This window comes from Amphiura filiformis, chromosome 5, assembly GCF_039555335.1.
Source record: "Amphiura filiformis chromosome 5, Afil_fr2py, whole genome shotgun sequence".
In the NCBI taxonomy this organism is placed as follows: Eukaryota; Metazoa; Echinodermata; class Ophiuroidea; order Amphilepidida; family Amphiuridae; genus Amphiura; species Amphiura filiformis.
In genome coordinates, this window is record NC_092632.1 from 5,792,002 (window position 1) to 5,815,792 (window position 23,791).

Below are 23,791 nucleotides of genomic sequence, written 5' to 3' on the forward strand. Positions count from 1 at the left end.
GAACATCTAAGCCGCTGAACCACATTCTTAGTTCGTGCATGTATTATCGTGCGATCATTGAGGGGCTACAAGCATGCCGCCATTGCGTGTCGGCGCATGCACCATGTTGTATGGCTATCCACTATCGTGTCATAATGTATTGAATTAGAATACACCTTATTTTTTCTCCTTTTGTGTATATTAACCCTAACTGTACCAAACATCAAAAAACCTCAATTCACAAAGCATATGCACGGGCAGGCTTCCCATGTGATGTGATTGCATCATCATGCAAACAATCATACGGTCAGGGAAAGCTCAGGCCTTATTGTCCAGCTCTCAGGTGCCAGACACTTGCACAGGCCTACCTTGCCATAGGGGTCTAGCATGGCCGGCCAAGCTTTCCGTGGCCATATTATTTTTCACATGATGACACAATCGCATCACATGGGATACATGCCCATGCATATGTTTGTAAATTGAGGTTTTTTGATGTTTGGTATTGTTAGGGTTAATCATGTTGATGAGACTGACCTCCAAGCTAACTTGGCAAAACGTATGGAGCACATTTTAAGTTTATAACAAACAAAGAAAAAGAGAAAAAACAAATAAAGAAGGCAGCAAGCGTATCAATCTCAAAGAAGTTGAGCAGCTTTGAAAATACAAGTAGTTAAGCATCACACCACATGTCCAATGTGCATGCCATTCCCCAAATCAGCTCATATTAGGCAGGCCATAGAAAGGATGGTGGTTTATGTAAGAAAAAAACCTGAATTTAAAAGTTGCAGTAAATTGTATTGATTTGAATTCAGTGTGAAGATAATGGTGGGTTTGACATGTACATGCCACAATGTGTGTGTTTTATGACCACTGATCTCTGCAAGTTCAACTTTTAAATTCTGGTGGATTTTTATCTTTCAAGATATTGCTGTGTTGTTAATATTAACAAAATTAGGCAATGAGGTATCAAAATGCATATACTTAAACCACTGCTCTTTCTATGTTAAAATATTTTGAATACGATTAATAGTTTTTAGTGAGGTCCTTAGAACCAGTTCCACTGGTTGTCTGTAGAGGATAGAATAACATTCAAAGCCATGCTGTATGTTTTTATATGCCTTGCCGGCATTGGACCAGAATACCTGTCATCTTGTCTGGAACTTAAGAATCCTCACAAGGGCCTTGGATCCGCCTCAGATCGCACACATTTGAATGTGCCGATCATACGCAGTTGGACTTTCAAATCTTACAATGCACCTTTGATCTGGAACAATTTACCGTCATCTGTGCGAAGTGCTCAAACAGTCTCTGCCTTTAAAAAAGGCCTTAAAACCCACCTGTTTCTGCAAACATAATTTTGCTTGCTTCATTTTTCTTTTGTTTTTTCATTTTTTCTTGTATATATTTTGCATATGTTTTGGTTTTTCACGCTGTGATCTTTTGAAATGTCGTGTAACAAAAGCTCTCATATATGTATGTATGTAGTGTATCTAGCTGGGCACGGACTATGTTAACTGCACTTTGCATACTGTGTGACTGATGCGCACTATTGTGAATTTATGCGGTCGTAAGTTTGGACTTCATTGACGTGCAGTAACAGAAACTGAATAATTCTCACCTTTGAGCTGATCATAGTAAACATTACGTCACAACCTACAGATCCCTGCTTAGCCAAACACTTTTGAGTTCATGCTTGTGAAACAACAAGCAAGGAAATAAAGAAAAGCAAGGAAAGAAAGCAGCAAACATATCAATCCCCAAAGTAGAAAGAAGTTGAGCAGCTTTGAGAATGAGAGTAGTTTGGCATACCATGTTCCAATGTGTTCCAATTCCCAAATCAAAACTAATAATTATCCTATTCAGTTGCTTCTGTGAAAATTACGTCATATCCTTAGGATCCCTGGCGGAAAAACCTCTTTACGCATTTCCCAAAACGGGTGTATCTGTGTTGTTTTTACCTTTAAGATATGCCTTTCTGGTAAATTTTGCCTACTATCCTCTTTTCTTTGTTTACATTTCTGTAATGTAGTACAATGAAACCTGTAGCTACTAGTTGTAACACATATACCCAGTAGGACAACACAATTTGAAAGTGATTTCTGCTTGCAGCAATAACAAAACAAGAATTCTTGTGAATGGTAATATGGATAAAAACTCAGGCAAAACTGGGTCTGTGTGGCATGTATGCCGCCAGAAGTTGTGAAGATTCCCTTGAGTGTCTAGTTGCCTGGTTTGAGTGCACAGCACAGAAGGCAAGCACCCATTCCCATCATGCTGTATTCCTGGTTCAATCATGATTCCCATCAGGCTCTGTTCCAGTGTTTCTCGAAACAAGCGCATTACATTAAATGTTGATAAATTGGGACAATTTCATTGACTTTGGTTTGAAATAAATGGTTGTATGCATAACTGACTTTGTTGATGTTGCATGGATCAAATACCATCTTATTTGGCATTCAGCAAAGTATATACTGTCACTGTATTTAATTCTCGGACACGGCATGTACAATTTGAAAGCAAAGAGTGCATTCACAAACATCATTCACATATATGACACTGTATACTACACACAGGTCGAACATAAATAGACCAAATCAAGCTGCACAATGTTGTTTAACTAGTAATACTAGGCAGCCAGATGCTAAGGTTGGGGACAGCTGGACGCTAAGGTTGGAGCTTCTGCAAAGTATGCACACACACACATATGACATGATGCTAGGAACGTACACTTTCATTTGAACATTAAAAATAGCGACAATAGTCTTTTGACTTTTCTGGTGGCATGATACGCAAAGTAAAATTACATTATCAGAATGCGAGGCTTTTTCTTGCCACAGCAATACCATAAACACACGGCCTCTATGTTTTGCGAGCCTGGCAAATGCGCCGCTACAGACACAACTTCTACATTTATTCGCATGTCTCCACGGTTTTAAAGACACACAAACAGGTGCAAATATCAGGCACTTGACACAAAATTAACTTTGCATATACTGGGGAACTTACTTTCTAGGACTAACTTCACGCTATTGATGGCGGTATAAGTGGTTTATACTGGGGTATAAAATTGATGCGCAAGAGTGCTCCCATGCAAAACATATAGATCGAGGACCTTTGATTAGTACTGTAGAAAGTTTCTATGTGTGATATCACCAATGCATTGTGGGAAAGGTCCTATTTGTGATATCACCAATGCATTATGGGAAGGCATGATTTCTGCCCTGAGTGAAGAGGTTGATTCACAGATTTCTAACACTTGGGAATCACTGAGAATTATTTGCAGTGAAGCAAAGTAAGAGAGAGATTGGTGAGGGAATAAGGTGTGACGTCAGGTATGCACTGTTTACAACCAGATCCATGCATGCCACTCCCGCAAGCCTTGTTTCATACCCCATTCATAAACATATATTTACAGGGAAATATTTATGAAGGTCTGAAATGTCAATATTAATTCATACTTGTACTCAGCACAATAAATCATTTATCATTGAATTTGTGTTGCTGTTTCATATAGTATTAATAATGATAATGATAATAATAATGATAATAATATTATGTAACATTTATAATAATGCAAAATACAAAGATTTTAAAGTTTGAAAGTGCCCCATAGCTCTAGTCAGAGCTATGGCAATAGCACCACCAGTTAAGTAGGAACCAGCATGAGCTCATGCATAGGTTTGCTTGCTTGCTTGCTCTGTGTAAAAATGTTAACAATTTTGATCAAAAACGTCTGTTCCCTCTACTCCATATCTTAGTTCTACATTGTCATGTAACTTTTCATTAAAAAACTTGAGCTTTCATGTATGACATAATTCTAAATTTGGACCTAAAACAACCCAATTACCCCAATTACAGGGCATTAATGAGACACAATAATGTGACATGTTTGAATTATGAGATGGTTCTTCTGTAGGTAAAATGGGCAAATATGAAAATAAAAGTTGAAGGTGAAGATTATCTTTGATCTGATTTAATGAGCCAACCAGAATTCACTTGACCTTCTCTATGCATTTTACACTTTCACATGTCAAGTTACATTCATGACATCAGCCAAATAACACAAAGTCATCAATGGGGGTTTGAAAAAATACTTGAAAGTGACTGAGTTCTTACAAACAATTAAACATATGAAACCAAACAACTGATAGTGTTTCCATTCTGTATTTGTAGTTCCTGATTTACATGCACCTCATGTTACAAGTAGGCTTCTATGGTGACAGAATTTCACTAAATTGTTTACATAGCGCTTTGCTTTCTTTTCGTAGAATAACAAGAGTGACTTTATACAAAATGTCAGCAAATCCTCCAATTTTTAGGTCACGTTTTATAGATGGATGTGGCATATAAAGTGGAAATTCTTCCCTTAAATGCAAGCAGGCTAATTGAGTACCGGTATTATTTTAAGCAATGTTTTCAACAGATAGGTGTTTTTTGAAATAGTTGCATCTTTTTAGATGATTATTACGTGAAACATAATAACAAATGAAATAACTGATAGACTCATCTTGTATGATGCAATCAATTATATTAAATATTGTCATTTTACTATCAACATGATATAAGTTATGTATTTTTCTATCAGCAGTAGATAGGAATTTATGATGATACTATCAGCAGTAGATAGCAAGTGATATATTTTTGCTATCAGCAGTAGATAGCAAGTGATATATTTTGCTATCAGCAGTAGACAGCAAGTTATGTATTTAACTATTAGCAGTAGATAGCAATTTATGATGTTACTATCAGCAGTATTAGCAAGTGATATATTTTGCTATCAGCAGTAGATAGCAAGTGCTATATTTTGCTATCAGTAGTAGATTGCAAGTGATATATGTTGCTATCAGCAGTAGATAGTATACAAATATTTACTGCTCATGAGTGATCTGGTGGAATCTATTGGTCCCCTCGGTGAACTGGAGACCGTGAGCCTACTATTTTCCCGAGACCGCCAGGTCGAGGGAAAATAGTAGGCTCACGGTCTCCAGTTCACCGAGGGGACCAATAGATTCCACCAGATCCCGAATTTAGAGCAGTAAATATTTGTTTATATCCTTCATTAATATATTCTTTGTTCATTAAACACAAGGCATAGGCCTAGGCATAAATGTAGGCTAGGCCTAGTCAAGGCTTACGCCCGGCCTTGCTTTGTTTTGATTGAATGCATGCACAAAGCACGCACACAGTTGAGTGGCTAAAGCTTACCGTGAAATGTGTGACAACCTCTACAATACCGCCGTGAAACGAGTAATCATGTTAACATGTTCCCTGTTATTTCACCATCAATATTAAGATACTGATCCTGATGTAACTCAGATTATGCCATTAAACCGCCGTATTTTAGCTGCACTTCTGTCATGTCTGTGCTGCTTAATTGTGTAGCCATAAGACAAAACGAATTGCTACACATTAATACCCGGGCGGTACTGATATCCAGCGTATGTGGCGAGTTGCATTGACCACTAGTAACTGCGACGCGGTTATGTGGTCATGCGCGCTCCGGGACGCGCTCAGTGGGAGATAGTAAAACTATTTCCCGGAGATAGTACTTTGAATAGTATCCCGTTCCCTCATCAATCGGCTTGTTAACAAGTTTGCAAAATAGTAAAACTATTTTTGGTCACATGATACTCGTTTAACCAATTAATGAACGAGAATATATTAATGAGGGATATAACAAGTAATATATTTTGTTATCAGCAGTAGATAGCAAGTGACATATTTTGCTATCAGTAGATAGCAAGTAATATATTTTGCTATCAGCAGTAGATAGCAAGTGATATATTTTGCTTTCAGCAGTAGATAGCAAGTGATATATGTTGCTATCAGCAGTAGATAGCAAGTGATATATTTTGCTATCAGCAGTAGATAGTATACAAATATATACTGCCATGAGAGGTTCTGGTTAAAACTATGGGCCCGAGGTGAGATCAATAGTAACTATTTTTCTGAGGGGCGCAGCCCCGCAGGAAAATAGTCTTACTTGCTCTCAACGCGGGACCATAGTTTTAACCAGAACTTTCGAATAAAGGCAGTATATATTTGTTTTATATACTTCATTAATATGTTCTTTGTTCATTGATTGGTTAAAAGAAAATTATTTGACGTTTTGACTCTCCAGCTTCTATCCTAAATAAACAGCACGACCAATTTAAGCACAACCTATATTTTGCCCTTCAAAATAATTGAATAGGCTAAAATCGGGCTAACCAATTACAGCAGCGCTTGAAATCACGCTATGGCAGTTTCAAGGCGTGCGTGAACTGTTCCGTCGCATCAAATGCGCGCATACGGGAAGGCATGGTCAAAAGTACTATTTACGGCTTGGAGGTACTATTTACGGCTCATCCGGGACATTGAAAATACTATTTACGGATTAGAGGTACTATTTACGGATAGGAGTACTGATGGTAGAACTATTTTTGGTCATGTGATCCACTTTTAACCAATCAATGAACAAGAATATATTAATGAAGTATATAACAAGTTATGTATTTAACTACCAGCAGTAGATAGCAATTTATGATGTTACTATCAGCAGTATTAGCAAGTGATATATTTTGCTATCAGCAGTAGATAGCAAGTGCTATATTTTGCTATCAGTAGTAGATTGCAAGTGATATATGTTGCTATCAGCAGTAGATAGCAAGTAATATATTTTGTTATCAGCAGTAGATAGCAAGTGACATATTTTGCTATCAGCAGTAGAAAGCAAGTGATATATTTTGCTATCAGCAGTAGATAGCAAGTGATATATTTTGCTATCAGCAGTCGATAGCAAGTAATATATTTTGTTATCAGCAGTAGATATAGCAAGTGATATATTTTGCTTTCAGCAGTAGATAGCAAGTGATATATTTTGCTATCAGCAGTAGATAGCAAGTGATATATGTTGCTATCAGCAGTAGATATCAAGTAATATATTTTGTTATCAGCAGTAGATAGCAAGTGACATATTTTGCTATCAGCAGTAGAAAGCAAGTGATATATTTTGCTATCAGCAGTAGATAGCAAGTGATATATTTTGCTATCAGCAGTCGATAGCAAGTAATATATTTTGTTATCAGCAGTAGATAGCAAGTGATATATTTTGCTTTCAGCAGTAGATAGCAAGTGATATATTTTGCTATCAGCAGTAGATAGCAAGTGATATATGTTGCTATCAGCAGTAGATATCAAGTTATGATTTAGTGATTCAATCATGTTTCACCATTGTTGACATCACACTTTGGTTGACACAACTTCCTTGCACTAACCAGGAAAATTGCATCTAATTCAAAACTAATCAATTGCTTTTCAAACCTGTTCGTTAACATAATATGTGCCCAATGACCTTTATTTTTATATAATTAATAATAAAAAATTTTTTACCAAAAATGGTGCATACCACTATTATATTCCACTCGCTTATACCATCAATCGTTCTGTATTTTACTTTCAACAGCAGATAGCTTATGATGTATTTTGCCATTAGTAGTTGTAGTTATTTATCTTTCTATTGACTGGCGGTATTTACTCATTTGTCATGCCATTAAAAGAGATTTAAAAACATTAATTAGGTAATTTGAAAGGTTACTATTGTTTATTTGGTTCTGTGTTGGTATTATTGTTTACATAAATTTCATTTTTATTCTCTGTGATTAGGGTCAAAGTGCAATTAGAAAATGAAAAAAGTTTTTGATGAGTGTGTGTTGATTGATACTGTCAACACCAGATAGAAGGCTTTGTAATAATAGCAGTGTTGTCAAAGCTTATCAAATCATTTACACATCAAACTGTGACTTGAGCCAACAAAAAAGCCACTTAATGAAAAACTAATTTGATTGTATAAACAAAAGTGATCCAGGTTAACTCAGAGAGATAATTCAAGCCGACCATTTCAGCTTGCTTAATTGAGGCGCGCAGACCTTTGATGAGATGTAATAATGAAAAGTGTTTATTATGGGCACCCAGGGAGTATAATATATTTATTAGAGTTGATTGCCGTTGATATAAACAAGACTCTAATTCTGATGTGTCACCTTTTAGTTGAACATGAAATTTAGTTTAGTCAGTCTAGTGCAAATGGGACATACCAAACAGGTGCGTGTAGGCCCAAGAACCAGGGTACCAATTATTCTATGACAAATTAAAACCAGGATGGACTGGGATAGTCAGGGGTAAACACTAAACACCCTACTCTTTTTAAAAGTGACTGTGAACTCTGTGTACAGGTATGACTCTGTACATAGGACTGTTGGCTTGATGTCCCCTCAGAAGGACAAATCACTCGCCTGGTTCATTTTATATCCAATTCTAAATGCACGATTGGGAGGCCGAAATGTGAATTTAATCTGTTTACCTAGCTCTTTAAGCAACAAATCATAGCAAATCATGGAACTTTTTTGCAAATCATGGAACTTTTTTATGAAATAAAAGAAAGAATGATAATTGATTGAAAAGCATGTCAGGTTAGACAGATCCAGGTCATCCCATGTTCAATTACTAACGATGCCAGTCATTATTGTAGGCGATTTATTATTGGTAAGAAACTTCACTTTTAAAACTGCAAATATTTGCTCAACAAATACATTATATTGTGTCAATATCAAGATGTTTCTATCATATGAGGAGTCCTGATTATGATTAAGGTAATAGGCAACTGAAAGGTAGTATATGTCACTTGTCTTGTGGGGTGGGGGAACATTTATGGCAGGCCTAGTTATGGGGTATGGATCATTTTGTCACAGCTCTGACTGTGAGGGCATTTGTCACAAACCAGTCTCAGGGTGGGGAGCATTTGTCATTTGATTCAGAAAAAGGCCAAATGATTTTGAAGCAAACTTTCAGAATTAAACAGATAAAATTTAAGAATATAAACTTGCTATGACTTTGTAACATGCGGTATTAGGGACGCACCATTTGATACTCAGGGGGGGGGTAGGAAGTTAGGGTCGGGGAAGAAATTTATTTTTTTACGCCCAAAATGACAAGTTTTTTTTTTTAATTTCATGCATTATACACAGTTAGGTGGGGAAGGTTTTTTTTTTTTTTTTTTTTTTAGTGTTGGTGGGGAAAGTTTGTTTTTTTTGCTCATGTAGTGGGTGAAGTTTTTTTTTTTTGAAAAACTTCCTACCCCCACCCTGAGAATCTAATGGTGCGTCCCTTATATATTTTGTGATGAGAGCATGATAACAGGACATGCAGCAGGAAGCTTGAGTCAAATTGAAACTGTTATATAAAACCAATCACCTGTTTGATTAATCTGTTTTTACTTTCTCAAGTAAGCCATTCATTGGTTAGTTCTCTACTCAAATTTATTAATCTTTAATGAAACAAATATCAACTGATGAAAGCAAATTTGTACAATATTAAACAAATATTGTAGATATTAAGCTCCTGCAGGAGACCCAGGGGCTTCTAATAAGAGTAATTATTTCTACAAAACTGGAATAGATTAGATGTAAAAAGTGCTGCCTTGTGTCATGTTATATCAATATTTTATGTTTAAGTGTCAGTAGCGGATCCAGAATTTGAAGTTAAGGGGGAGAAAGTCTCTCCTTCTTCTCTTCCTTTCCCTTTTTTTCCTTTCTCTTTTTTTTTTGGGGGGGGGGTGTTTAGGGAGAGTATTTTGCCTTCCCTAATGAGCGATTAGAATTTTATCTGACTGCATAGAAGAACACAACATGCATTGATACAAAGAATATATCAGGCAGCCTTTGGGTAGATCTCAGTTTGCATATCAAGTCTTCACCTAGGGCAAGGTTGAAAAAGTGAGGAAATTGAATATCACAAAAAACATCACCAGTCGTATGCCCTCTTTCATTTCTTATGCATTGTATTGTTCTGTGATGAAAATCATGGTGTTTCATTTCATCACTTTCAAAAGTTTGATTTCTTAGGTATTACTTTGCCAGTTTGCCTTGTGAGGAAAATCGTGACGCTTTTGTTTCATCACTTTCAAAATTTGATTTCTTATGGATAAGTCCAGTGTCAGCCATATTCAATTTTGTCTCTTCTACATAATTTGCACTTGAAAACACTGCATTTTGCTGAAACTACATCAACATTGAATCTGCATTTCTATAACTTCAGATATGGTTAAGGAAAGGTCAGAATGCAGGCAGTTGATCATTTCAATTATAGAGTTTCAATACATGTTATACAAATATTGAATGTATAGAGTACAATGGTAAAAATATTTCTGCGAGTTGAAGTATTGCCTGTTCTATTCAAGGAGGTTGGCTTTAATTTAATAAATCACCGGAAAAACAAAATAAACCAAAAATATCTAAACGATATTTATTTTACAAGCAACACCCACACCTTTAATTGGAGAGTTTTTTTCACATTTGGCAATGGATCATTTTAGGACATTTACAAGTTGTGATGAATTTTAGTCAGAGATTAGCTAATCTGTGGCTTCATTTAATAGTACAATGCACTTTTAATAAATACTTGTTTGGATTTGTGTGACTTCAAATGATATCAATTCCTATTATAAAAGGAATCACCATTATTTAAAGTCAGAAAAATCTATACCAGTGTTTACTTTGAGGAGGAATACTAATTTAGGTAGAATATACATATGATCATCAAAATTAACACACTTTTGGGAGAAAGAGTATAATTTTTTGTTCACAACCAATGTGTAATGAATAGATTAAAGGTTAACTCTTTGAGCACATCAGTGGTTGTATGTCAGCCATAATTACAGGCATGGTGGATCTACTGATTATCCTCATCAACAGGCTATGAATGTGTAAATTAAACTCTGATCGGTAGCTTGTGATATAGCTATATCATCCATTCCATCCATTTACTACCTGATAACCGGTATACACCTCATATGTGACCATCCACCACGAAGTGGTAGTAAAGTCGGCCCTAGGTCATTTTCTGTTTATTGCAGATTTTGAACGAGTGCACATGCAGGTTTAAAATGACACCTCAACCAGCTTCATCGGACATCTGGAAGTGAAGTTATGGTTCATCAAAGGTCAAATTCCTAATATATTTAACATGGAAATCCATATATACTGTTTTTTATTGTATCTCAAAGTGGAAAATGCCGACTTTACCACCAGTTTGTGGTGGATGGGCACATATTGTCATGGTATTGTGAGTAGCTAACCAAGATTAATTGATTGATTTAGTGATTAATTACAGGCTGGTATATTAGTTATACATCAGCATCTATTGCAAACTTTCTAATCATACTGGCCTTACACACTTTGCTTTCACCTTGAATGAGATGAGCTTTCACGTGACAATTCAATTTGCTGTTTGTTAAGGGTATTGCTACTGTTAATTATCAATTTTGATTAGTTCACTAATGAACTTTGGTTTTGATATTAAAATGTTTCTCTAATTTATATATGTTGTGATTCAAGCATCTTATTCTTATTCAAGCACTTGAACAAGTGTTTTTGAGCTCCTGCACCATTGGTGCTCTATTTTGAAAAATCTAGATAAAATAATTGAGGACCACCACATCATAGTGATCTAATTATAAAAGTATACAATATTTGTGGCATGACATGTTTGTTTTACCATTAGGCGTAAATCTTGACATTTTCCGACAAGCATCAGGATTGATGGATACCACTTGGCCGGTCATACCATCCATGCTTGAGTGCTAAAAACCAATAAATCTGACCACTTATACTGCTGGACAGTCCAGAATAGCAAACATTACTGTTGCCAGTCATATTTTCAGACCGTAGCCTGGGAAGTACTGTATGACATTAAGGCCACAGTAGATAGTATATATGCAGCCCAACATCCAGTCAAATAAAACAGAGACCAAAACCCCAATGATTTTACCCATTTTGATGGGCTATGTTTTACCAAATCCATCCAAGAATTATCCCAATGAAATGTAAGAATATTTGAATCAATGCATTTTCTCAACATAGTGAGGATAAATTAACTGTTCATTATGCTTTGGTGGCTGGTTGGAAAAGTTGGAGCCTTTGACATAAAAATGGTTTTGATCCCCCCCCCCCCTTTTATGCAGTCTGAAATATTTTGATCCCCTTTTTATGATCTGAAATGTTTTTGATCCCCCCTCTTCCGGGAAGTGGCATGAGGAGGGGAGTGGGTGGTAGGTTCTTAATTTCTGCAAATGACTTCACATAATTGCCCCTATCTTTTCTATGTAGCCATGCAGCATGCAAAAATGTCACACTAATTAGGCTAAATTATAAATATGTCAGAAAATAATGACCTATAATTATCTAAATGTGATGGCACTATTTACACTGATGTAGCCGTAATCAAGATAAATTTGATCTCAAATTTTGTTGAGCCCCCTATTATAAAGCTCTGATTGTTTTATTTTAAGGGTTTTTTTATCCCCACATATTTTCTGCCCTCCCCAAGTATTTATGAGAACTCCCAAAGTGACCATGAATCAGTTTTGTTATAATGAAAAATCTGTGATTATCTGTGTTGGATTACAGATTTTTCAATCGATCACAGATTTGTATTTATCACTCTCACATCATGGTTGTTTGATGTGATCATTTATTAATATTTGTAACAAAACATTATTATAATGTTCAATTCTAGACCTGAATAATACCAACAGCTATCACGTTTATAAACTGTGTATACATATATATTTTGTAACAATTTTAAACATAGATTTTTGTTTCTATATCAAATTATTAATCTTTTCTGCTTTTTAGACAAGGTGAAGGGTATATGAACAAATTGCTATTACATATATTTTAAATTTAAATTATCCAAATAATATGAGTTCTACCTTACATTTCATGATAAAAAGGGTTTTTTTTAATTTCCCTGTCATTTGTTAGTCTGTTTGCTGATGTTTGAATACCATTTTACAAGTGTCTTACCCTTAAAAAGATGCAAACAAGATTTTAGATAAATAGCACCATCATTGTTCAAGGAAGTCACAGAGATATGAAGCAGCCCAATTGTGTGTATTCAGCACAACTGTGGCCAACATCAAGATTATTGACTTAAACCTGCCATTTATTTAGGCCACTATAGGTTACATGGTAAGCTGAATACACCTGAAATCTGCTTTAGTGAGATGATATATTATTGGCTCAATGCGATGACCATTTTCAGGACACGGTAAACATCATTTGACACATTGTCATAATATTGAATAAAGCTGTCTGTTAGCAGCCCCGGTTAGCAGGGAATTATTGGCCTGGCTGACTGGCCTTTTAGGTTTGCACAAGTCCAAGACCAAGAGAAAGTACCATAACCAATGACCAATGTCAACTATGTGGTTAAACAAAGAAATTCAGTATATAGTGTGGTGTTGAAAAAACATTGCTTTTGATGGTATAAGAAAACAAATTTCTTCCTGTCACAACCATTAGCATGACCATGTCTGTAGGTTGTGAATATCCAAATAACTGTAGGACAGATTTGGACAGTTAAGGAAGAGTCACCCTACTCTGAGCTACATGTAATGGCTTTCTGGTATACAGGACTGAAGGCTTAATATCCCCACCAAAGGACAGAGTACTCTCATAGATCATTTACCCAATTATAAATATACCACACAAGAGTATAAATTATATAAAGTCTGAATTAAATCTACAGATTCAGACTTTTTCCCAAGCCAATTGTATTTGGCCGTAAGTCACTCTGTTATGTTAAACCCCTGGTTAAACCCAGGACCTTGTGCACCATAGGTGGTTACCTAAACTACAGAGACACACTCTCCCTTTATCGAATATCTGAAAAGTCATGTAAATTGTAATGATTTTTCAACTGAGCTTTTAGATACAATTTATGATGGTCCCTTTGCACAGTGTATCTGTGTTTTACATTTCCATAATCTTGACTAATCTTCTCGTATTTCATTTTACAAGTGCACTCCACAAAACTCCTACACACACAAACAAATTCAAAACAAGCTACAGCAAAACATTTTTCATTCTACACATGTAATAATTGTGAAATTCATGATATTCAAGTTAAAATTATGCACTGATTTGACATACATGTATAACATTCACAAACCACATCCAATCATATGTTATGCCTAATTACAGTCAGTCAGTATTTGAAGGATGTTGTGAGATGCTCTGCATACACTCAAAAATCTACTCACCTTGCAAGAATATTTAATTTTCATGTACAAGTAATATTTATGTCAACAGAAAATGCATTATAATTATTCAATTTCCTAGATTGAAAGCAAGATGTGAATGCTAAGCTGGTTTTACATACATATCTATGACAATAAAAGCAAATGATCACAGCATAACATCACTCCTTCCCAGGGTACTTTGTGCTGAGCATCATGAAATTGAGCTTATTACTTCTGTAAGCAAAGAAGTAGGTAAAGTTCGATAGCCAAACGAACAACTAGAAAGAAAAGGGGCAAGGTATGCCAACTTGACGTGGGGAAACAGGTAAAATACAGACTAGACAGTATGCAGAGGGGGACAAAAACAAATCGCTAATGTGGGCACAAAAGTAGATGAAGTTCAATAGCCAAAAATTACCAATTCCAAGGCCCAAGGCCAAGGTTAGTGTTAAACCAGCAAAAACAACTGGGATTAATGGGAATACAAAAGTGCACTGGAACAAGTGATGAACATCACTGTGCACATAACCAAACAACAAATGAAAAACTTTTATCTGTTTGGTTTAGTTTGTCTGCTGATGTGCCAAGTGATTTTCATCCCTGGGTTTTCATTACTTGTTCCAGGATATGTTTGTATTGTTTTCCTGATACTTCTATGGGCTCTGGAATTGGTCAGTTTGGGCCATCAAACTTTGCCTGTTTTTGTGCCTACATTTGTTGCTTGTTTTATTGTGTCTGCTTAAAGGCACAGTGATGTTCATCACTTGTTCCAGAGCATTTTTGTATTCCCATTGATCCCAGTTGTTTTTGCTGGTATAACACTTCTATGGGCCTTGGAATTGGTCAATTTTGGCTTTTGAACTTTATCTACTTTTGTGCCCACATTAGCGATTTTTTTGTCCCCCTCTGCGTACTGTCTAGTCTGTATTTTACCTGTTTCCCCACATCAAGTTTTCATACCTTGCCCCTTTTCTTTCTAGTTGTTCGTATATTCAAGATATCCTCTTGTATCATTATTGAGTCTTGATGTGTTTTGTGTCCTCGTCCGTTGGATTCACCATTACCCACTTTTTTTGAAAATGGCCTTTTTGGAGTATTTTCAAATGTCAAAATCTGGTCTTCTGTGGGTGCTGCCAGGAGCTCTGAGTGGCTATTAAATTTTTGGACCTTTTTAATTAATTATGATGTTGGCAGGTATGTATTTTATTGTTCAAATTAAAATAATTTCCAAATGACATTATTCTCTTAGCATAGATACAATTGATAAAGCATGGCATGATGGGAAGGGTTAACTTACTGCTATGGCCACGATTTGAAGTCTTATGTTGTAAAAACATGTGAAATGTTAATACATAATTCACCACAGAGTATATAATGCATACCAAGTAATCAATGGTAATAGAATATCTCTACCATACTTTACTAGTCTTTACAGAGCTGAGCACATAATCACACTAACTAAATTATATTATTGTTATTTAGGTAATTTTCAGAATAAATATCCATCATGATGAGAGCTGTGTTATATCTCAAAGGTTATGTATTTATATATCACATTGATTATATCATAAATGTGGTAAGAACACGCTCTACTTTGAAATGCAAATTATTACTTTAGTAAGTTGCGATGTTTGCTGAGTTTATAGTGAGGGCTTTACATTTTATATTATTTGCAAATGATAATTAGATCTAAGCCTACTGACTGTGTATTTGAAGTCATTATCATCATCATTATGGTGTGAAAAAGTATGATAATCTTGTCAGTAGTCATAATATACATGGAAATAAAACCAGGTATGCTCATCAATCAAAATAAACATGGATTTTCATCTTTTCTGTTTTTAGGCAAGGTGAAGGGTATGAACAAATTCAGGGTGCTAAAACAAAAAACAAAACAAAAACTACTGACTTGTAAAGCTTGATTGTTTCTTGTCAGTGTTTTAAGCAGGTTGAATTTTAGTTTGGAGCTTTACCATTTAACAAAACTTTGATCATCAATACTTTGGCCATCCACAGTCTCCAAAATCCTGTTGATCCCCCCATGCATCCTGCATTAAACTATGATTCAGAATGCTGAATTCAACTTCTCAATAACAAAAAATTCATCAAGATAACAAGTGGATTTATTCCACTTTTAAATTTAGAAATCTGCTTGTTAGTAATTCCAGGTTTTAGTAAGATTTTATGTTAGTTCTTTTCATGTACTGATCTTGGTAGAGGTCTTGAAATGAATGGAGCTACTGACCTTGAAGCCGCCTAGTTGAAATCCCAATTTAAGAGCATTAGAAGTAAACACAGCCAAAATAAAAAGTCTCCACTAGTTCCATCCCCATTTAATCAGAGTCTGATGAGTTTATGGCAAAATAATTTACATAATAATTTTCTATAGGATGTTTGTCTGTTTGATATTTGGTCTTGAAATTTGTTTCTAAATTTTGCTTATTTATTTTTTAATCGATTGCACTCCAGGTGGATTTCAAATACTGTCGATAAAATATGATTTTTTGGTAAAAAAGCCACGATGAACGAGTTGTTTTGTGGTACCCCGTGTGTGCTAGAGATTATTTTGGTCTGTATAATTTAAGTTGCGTAAAAGTGACGAAAACCAACGGAGGGTAATTTCTTAAGATTCAGTTCAGATTCAGAAGTTATTTACTATTTCATAACTTTTCTAACTATTTCTTTACAATTTAAATAAAGAAATAGTTGAGGAATGTCAAAAAATGGTCAAGAACATGTCTGAATCTTGAATAAATCTGAACTAATGAATCGGGTAAATGAATTTCCTAGTGGACTATTTTTCCTTGCGCAAGTGCACATATTTTTGTGACCTCAATTTTGTGCAAAAACACGGACCGAAAGTCATGAAAAATGTTCGTATTTCATCACACTCATTGTAGTTTTGTTAGAATATAGTTTTAAAAAGTCAATTTAATCATATTGTGGACATGATTCTGAGGGAAAATTAAATTTTCAATGAGATTTTACTTTACCCCACTTCGCAATATTGAACAATTTCCGTATTTTTCCATAGCAAAAACAGTCTAAATAAATGATGTTCCACTTTGCACAACAATTTTATACTTCAGAATCTCAAAGATTGATATGTTTTCTCTTGAAAAACAACATGGTTTTTAGGCCAGGACTTCTTAAGAAATTCACGACCAAGGTTTATTTGATCGATGTTACGTCGATGGTCCCCGATCTCGCCATGATTTTGGACTGCAGCTTGCTTGTTTTATGTTTACAATCAGGAGGTCATGACCTGTGGCGTATTGATCGATTCTGATCTGTTCTGATTGGATGGTCTCAAGGTCGTCACAGTTATGAATGAATAATTCACAAGGTCATTATCGGGGGGGGGGTGGCAGTAATAGAAAAGATCAAAATAATGTTGGATAATGAACATAATAATGTACATAATAATAATAATTGAATTCAAATGTGACTGAAATTAGTGGTTTCAGAAATCATTGATTGCAAGTTGCAAAGTTTCATTTTTTACTATAGGCTGTGCAATATTAATCATGAGCTAAATTTTGAGAGAAATCAAAAGGAATGGCAAGCGATCAATGACAGTAGGGGTGGGAAATCACTTTTTTAGTATTCCTAATAAGAAAAAAGTTACAAAGATCAATTATTTGACCCGATGGTACAGTCAACATTTATAGCCACATTTTGGGAAAGGGGTACAAGCAGGAGGTCATGACCTTTTGGCTTTGGGCCTATTGATCGATTCTGATTTGTTCTGAAGGTCAAATTAGGTCAAAATTGGATGGGCATGAAACTTGATGGGTACAGTCAACATTTGGAGTCAAAGTTTTGGAAGGTCATTTCGGGATCACCAGGGGTCGTCAAATGAGGTCAAATTAGTAAAAACTGTTGTATGAGCATGAAATTTGGTGGGTACAGTCAACATTTAGAGCACAATTTTGGACGGTCATTTCAAGATCACCTGAGGTCATCCAGGGGTCATTTGAGGTCAAATTAGTAAAAACTCTTATATAGACATGAAACTTGGTAGGTACAGTCAACATTCAGAGCCAAATTTTTGGAAGGTCATTACTGGGTAACCTGAGGTCATCCAGGGGTCATATGAGGTCAAATTAGTAAAAACCGTTATATGGGCATGAAACTTGGTAGGTGCAGTCAACATTTTCCTTGGGATAGGCCTACTTTTTAGTCCCAATTTGTAGTGACATCACTCTGTATGTTTAACATACCAAATTTTACAAATTACTCTTATCAAACAATGTATTCTTCATGCACATTAGTACCCCCCCCCCCCGCCATGTGGTCCCTCCCCCCCATACCCGAAGGGGGGTGGTCAAAATTTGATGAATCATTGCTTTTATATTGCGCATTGTATATATCAATTTCAGTCATGTAGGCCATGTTATTAGGCCAAAATAAAACTTTGAAGAATGTCTCTCGTGTACAAAAGTATGGGAAACTGAACATTTAAAACCACTTGTTTAGGATGAAGGAAGCATTTTTTCAAAAAAAGTCTAAAACAGGTTTTTATATCAAATTATTTGACCCGATGGCTGCTTTCGGAAACTAATAACAACTAGTAGGCCTATGGGCATGAAATTTGGTAGGTACAGTCAACATTTATAGCCAAATTTTGGGAAGGTCATTTCAGGGGTCACCAGAGGTCATCTGAGGTCAAATTAGTAAAAACTACTGGATGGGCGTGAAACGTGGTGGATACAGTCAACAGTCAAATTTTTGGAAGGTCATTTCGGGGTCATCTGAGGTCAAATTAGTAAAAACTGTCATATGGGCATGAAACTTGGTAGGTACAGTCAACATTTATAGCCACATTTTGGGAAAGGGGTACAAGCAGGAGGTCATGACCTTTTGGCGTAGGGCCTATTGATCGATTCTGATTTGTTCTGAAGGTCAAATTAGGTCAAAATTGGATGGGCATGAAACTTGATGGGTACAGTCAACATTTGGAGTCAAAGTTTTGGAAGGTCATTTCGGGATCACCAGGTCGTCAAATGAGGTCAAATTAGTAAAAACTGTTGTATGAGCATGAAATTTGGTGGGTACAGTCAACATTTAGAGCCCAATTTTGGACGGTCATTTCAAGATCACCTGAGGTCATCCAGGGGTCATTTGAGGTCAAATTAGTAAAAACTCTTATATAGACATGAAACTTGGTAGGTACAGTCAACATTCAGAGCCAAATTTTTGGAAGGTCATTACTGGGTAACCTGAGGTCATCCAGGGGTCATATGAGGTCAAATTAGTAAAAACCGTTATATGGGCATGAAACTTGGTAGGTGCAGTCAACATTTTCCCTTGGGATAGGCCTACTTTTTAGTCCCAATTTGTAGTGACATCACTCTGTATGTTTAACATACCAAATTTTACAAATTACTCTTATCAAACAATGTATTCTTCATGCACATTAGTCCCCCCGCCATGTGGTCCCTCTCCCACATACCCGAAGGGGGGGGGGGTGGTCAAAATTTGATGAATCATTGCTTTTATATTGCGCATTGTATATATCAATTTCAGTCATGTAGGCCATGTTATTAGGCCAAAATAAAACTTTGAAGAATGTCTCTCGTGTACAAAAGTATGGGAAACTGAACATTTAAAACCACTTGTTTAGGATGAAGGAAGCATTTTTTCAAAAAAAAAGTCTAAAACAGGTTTTTATATCAAAAATGGTCTCTTTTGGGGTGATAAATCTGCTAAAATGTTTGTCGTCCTGAAATTTTAACCAAAAGCACACTGACCGTCAAGCCCCAGGTGGGGTGGGGTGGGGGAGGCAGTGGATGCCAAGCACAAAAATGGTTAATTATTGCCTTATTGTTCTGCTTCACATATATCAACATCAGCTATATTGGTCATGTAATAAAGCCAAAAAAACATTTTTAAGAGTGTCTCTTGTGCATAAAAGTATAGGAAACTCGAAACTTTAAAGCTTGTTTTTTGGAAGAAGGAAGCACTTTTTATTAAAAGTGTAGAGCAAGCCAGGAGCTTTGAAATGTTCTTTTTACCCTCTGAAATGGCCTTTCCTGTGGTGCTAAATGTGCAGAAACCATCTGGACTCCACCGGGGACCCTTAAGCCATTAAGATGGCCTCGGACCTCCCCCCCGCCATGTTGTCCCCCTCCCACATACCCGAAGGGGGGGGTCAAAATTTGATGAATCATTGTTTTTATATTGCGCATTATATATATCAATTTCAGTCATGTAGGCCATGTTATTAGGCCAAAATAAAACTTTGAAGAATGTCTCTCGTGTACAAAAGTATGGGAAACTGAACATTTAAAACCACTTGTTTAGGATGAAGGAAGCATTTTTTCAAAAAAAAGTCTAAAACAGGTTTTTATATCAAAAATGGTCTCCTTTGGGGTGCTAAATCTGCTAAAATGTTTGTCGTCCTGAAATTTTAACCAAAAGCACACTGACCGTCAAGGCCCAGGATGGGGTGCTGATTGGTGGGGGTGGGGTGGGGGCGGCAGTGGATGCCAAGCACAAAAAATGGTTAATTATTGCCTTAATGATCTGCTTCACATATATCAACATCAGCCATATTGGTCTTGTAATAAAGCCAACAAAATATTTTGTCTCTTGTGCATAAAAGTATAGGAAACTCGAAACTTTAAAGCATGTTTTTTTGAAGAAGGAAGAACTTTTTATTAAAAGTGTAGAACAAGCCAGGAGCTTTGAAATGTTCTTTTTACCCTCTGAAATGGCCTTTCCTGTGGTGCTAAATGTGCAAAACCATCTGGACCCCACTGGGGACCCTTAAGCGGACCCCGGCCGTGCTGGGCAAGAGCTCCGCTCGCTATGCTTAGCAAGTTCAGGATTTTTTTGGGTCAGCTTGTGACATCCCTGACTGTTGTATTTAGTCTGAAACTTGGTGGGTAGTCACCAATTAGAGCCAAAGCCTTATTCAGACTAACACTATTCTTGACATAGGCCTATTTTGATACATTTTGATTAGTTTAGACCCATTTGGACCCTTTTCCATCCAATTCCACCCGTTTCGATCCATGTGGCTAAATAGTAATTCCCAAAATTGATTGATGTATCATTGTATGCTCTGCAAATGAGATACCCAGTAAACATAAAAACGCTTTTAAAAACGTTTTAAATAAGTTATATTTTGGCTTTTGGTTTAGGTAAAAACGCTTTTAATAACATTAAAATGTCGGGTTATATAAAGGTCATGATAACGCTTTTAAAACGCTTTTGTATGAAAACACACTGCGACAATAGTTTTAAATGTTTTCAAAAATGTTATTGAAAACTATTTTTGCAAACATTTTGCCAAATATTGTGTAAATACTTAAATAACATTATGTTAAAATATTTGAACCCAGCAAACACAGAAATGTTCTTAAAATGTTTTTTCAAAACCATTTAATAACATTTAAATGTCGGGTTATATAAAGGTCATGAAAACGTTTTTAAAACGTTGTTGAAAATATTTTGGGCATATTTTTCAACCCCAAAATAACATTTTGTTTAGAATGTTTTGTACCAAGTTTTCAAGAATGTTTTTGAAATGTTATTAAAACGTTTTTATACCCTTTATATAACCCGACATTTAAACGTTTTCTGTAAAACATTTTTGTTTGCTGAGCAGTAGATTATCAACAAATGTTTTTTAAGGTTATGAAAACGTTTTATACTTTTAATATACCCTTTATATAACCCGACATTTAAACGTTTTCTGACAACCTTTTATAACCTTTTGCGAATGATGTCGAAAACGCTTTTGTGTTTGCTGGTAGCTACCAACCCACCAGGTGTACCCATTGAATGTAATATGTCACATATACTCAAATGATTTCACCTGTTGCACATTCGACTTTCACTGTCACCAAAAAGCACAGAGCCACAGCGCCATTGGTGCTCTTGTTAAAATGACAAATTACGAATTGACCACGCAAAAGTCAATGCATGGTATCAGCTTATTATGTGGCCTGAAGCAACCCGTACAGGAATCATTGTACACTTGCCTGCGCACAATTGAAAGGGTGGGGTATTTGATTTGCATTTTGACATGCATGGGTAAACCTTTAACCTGCCGGCCTATTCAGGCGACGTAATTCTTGGCACACACGCTAGCTCCGCTACGTGATACAATTCCATATGTCATTTTTAAAATTGCACAAATTTCCAAACAACGGTTCCTAAGCTCACGATGATTAAACTTTTGATATCAAATTTGGTATCAACCTTCGCAGGAGAGTGTATAGAAAATTATTATATGAATTATTTTGCCTTAAACTCATCAGACTCTGATTAAATGGGGATGGAACTAATGGAGACTTTTTATTTTGGCTGTGTTTATATATGTATAAAACAGCATGGACACATAATTTATCTGTTTTTGTACTAAACAAAAAACTATCCTTTCACTTTGTTACTTTGACTTCAAGAGTAAGTACTCTAAGATTTAAAAGCACTAACCTAAAAAGGAAAGCTTGTAAGAACATGAAACCGTCAGAGCAAATAAAGCTTCAAAAACTTGATTCTCTCCATGTTTATTTATTCTTTTCAATGGTGACTACTTGATGAGGTTATTGGCTATTTTGTAACACTAGCATTCAGCAATCGATTTTAGCGAGGCAATTTTGCGGTTGATTTGTGGGAAAACATAAAGCTGATAGAGAAATGGCAGCGGATGAGTTATAGTATGAGGAAGTACATTCATATGCACTATCCAACAACAGATAGATAACATTTCCATGGCTTACACTGTCTATTGTATTGTTGTCATTTCTCAAGTGTGTAGATAGATCTGCCTCGAAAGTGACCCTCGACGAAGCAAGACAAAGTCACTGTTGCCATGGTGACTGCGAAAGCTGTAAAAAGTATGATTGCAGTAACAAGGCTGTAATTGGATCCAGGTGTGAGAGACTTTTCCCCGATTGGGACGAAAATTGAAGAAATAAATGCAAATCAACCTAATTTGAGAAATACAATACATGAACATTATCCCTCAAATCATACTGCTTTATATTAAAGTATCACAATTTTACATTTGCAGGATGAAAATTTCCAAAGTAGCAGAAAATGTGTAAATTTAGTATTTTCGATGGGTCTAGTTGAGGCGTTGATGTGACATAGAAAATGAGGTACACAGTGTGGTATTTGTCTTAACCAGGTGTAAGTAAATTAGATTTCGATGTGAATTGTGCACACTGTGACATTTAATCAAGGATATATGCAGGTATTTCTATAGACTCAACAGTAAGGCAAATGCACTTAAGTTGAGCCAGTTTGTTGGCCCAGGGCAGGGAAGTTGAGAAAGAGGTATACACACTGACAAGGTAATACATTAAAGACCCATTCAGTGATCCCAGCCAAAGTGTAAAAAAATTAAATTGTTTATAAATTGCTTAAAAGTGAAGGATAAGTCATTCAAATTGTCATTTGGTATTTTTGAAATGAAAAATTTGGCAAAAACATAGAAAACAGCAGTTTTAACTAAGTTGAAGCCCCATTCGAATACATGTAGCTAATTTAGATACTGTCAGTATCTAAATTACAGATTCATGTAAATTCCTTGTTTTTGTCTTAAATACACGGCTTTCGGCTGAACCACTAGCAGGCTACGTTTACATAATTTATGACAATGACAAAGGTACCAAAATCTGAATTTTGATGATTTTTACGATAGACCGGATGAACAAATCACTGAATGGGTCTTTAATCAGTATGCATATCGTCAGTGATGTCTTTTACAGTAATTTGGGGGTTTACCATTTCAAAATC

At 35.8% G+C, this 23,791-nt stretch overlaps 1 protein-coding gene across 1 annotated transcript in view; it reads left to right on the forward strand.

Annotated features, from left to right (window-relative positions):
* LOC140152528 (arginine-hydroxylase NDUFAF5, mitochondrial-like) overlaps positions 1 to 23,791 on the forward strand; it is a 421,297-nt gene that overhangs the window by 212,605 nt on the left and 184,901 nt on the right. The gene's annotated exons all lie outside the window — the stretch shown is intronic.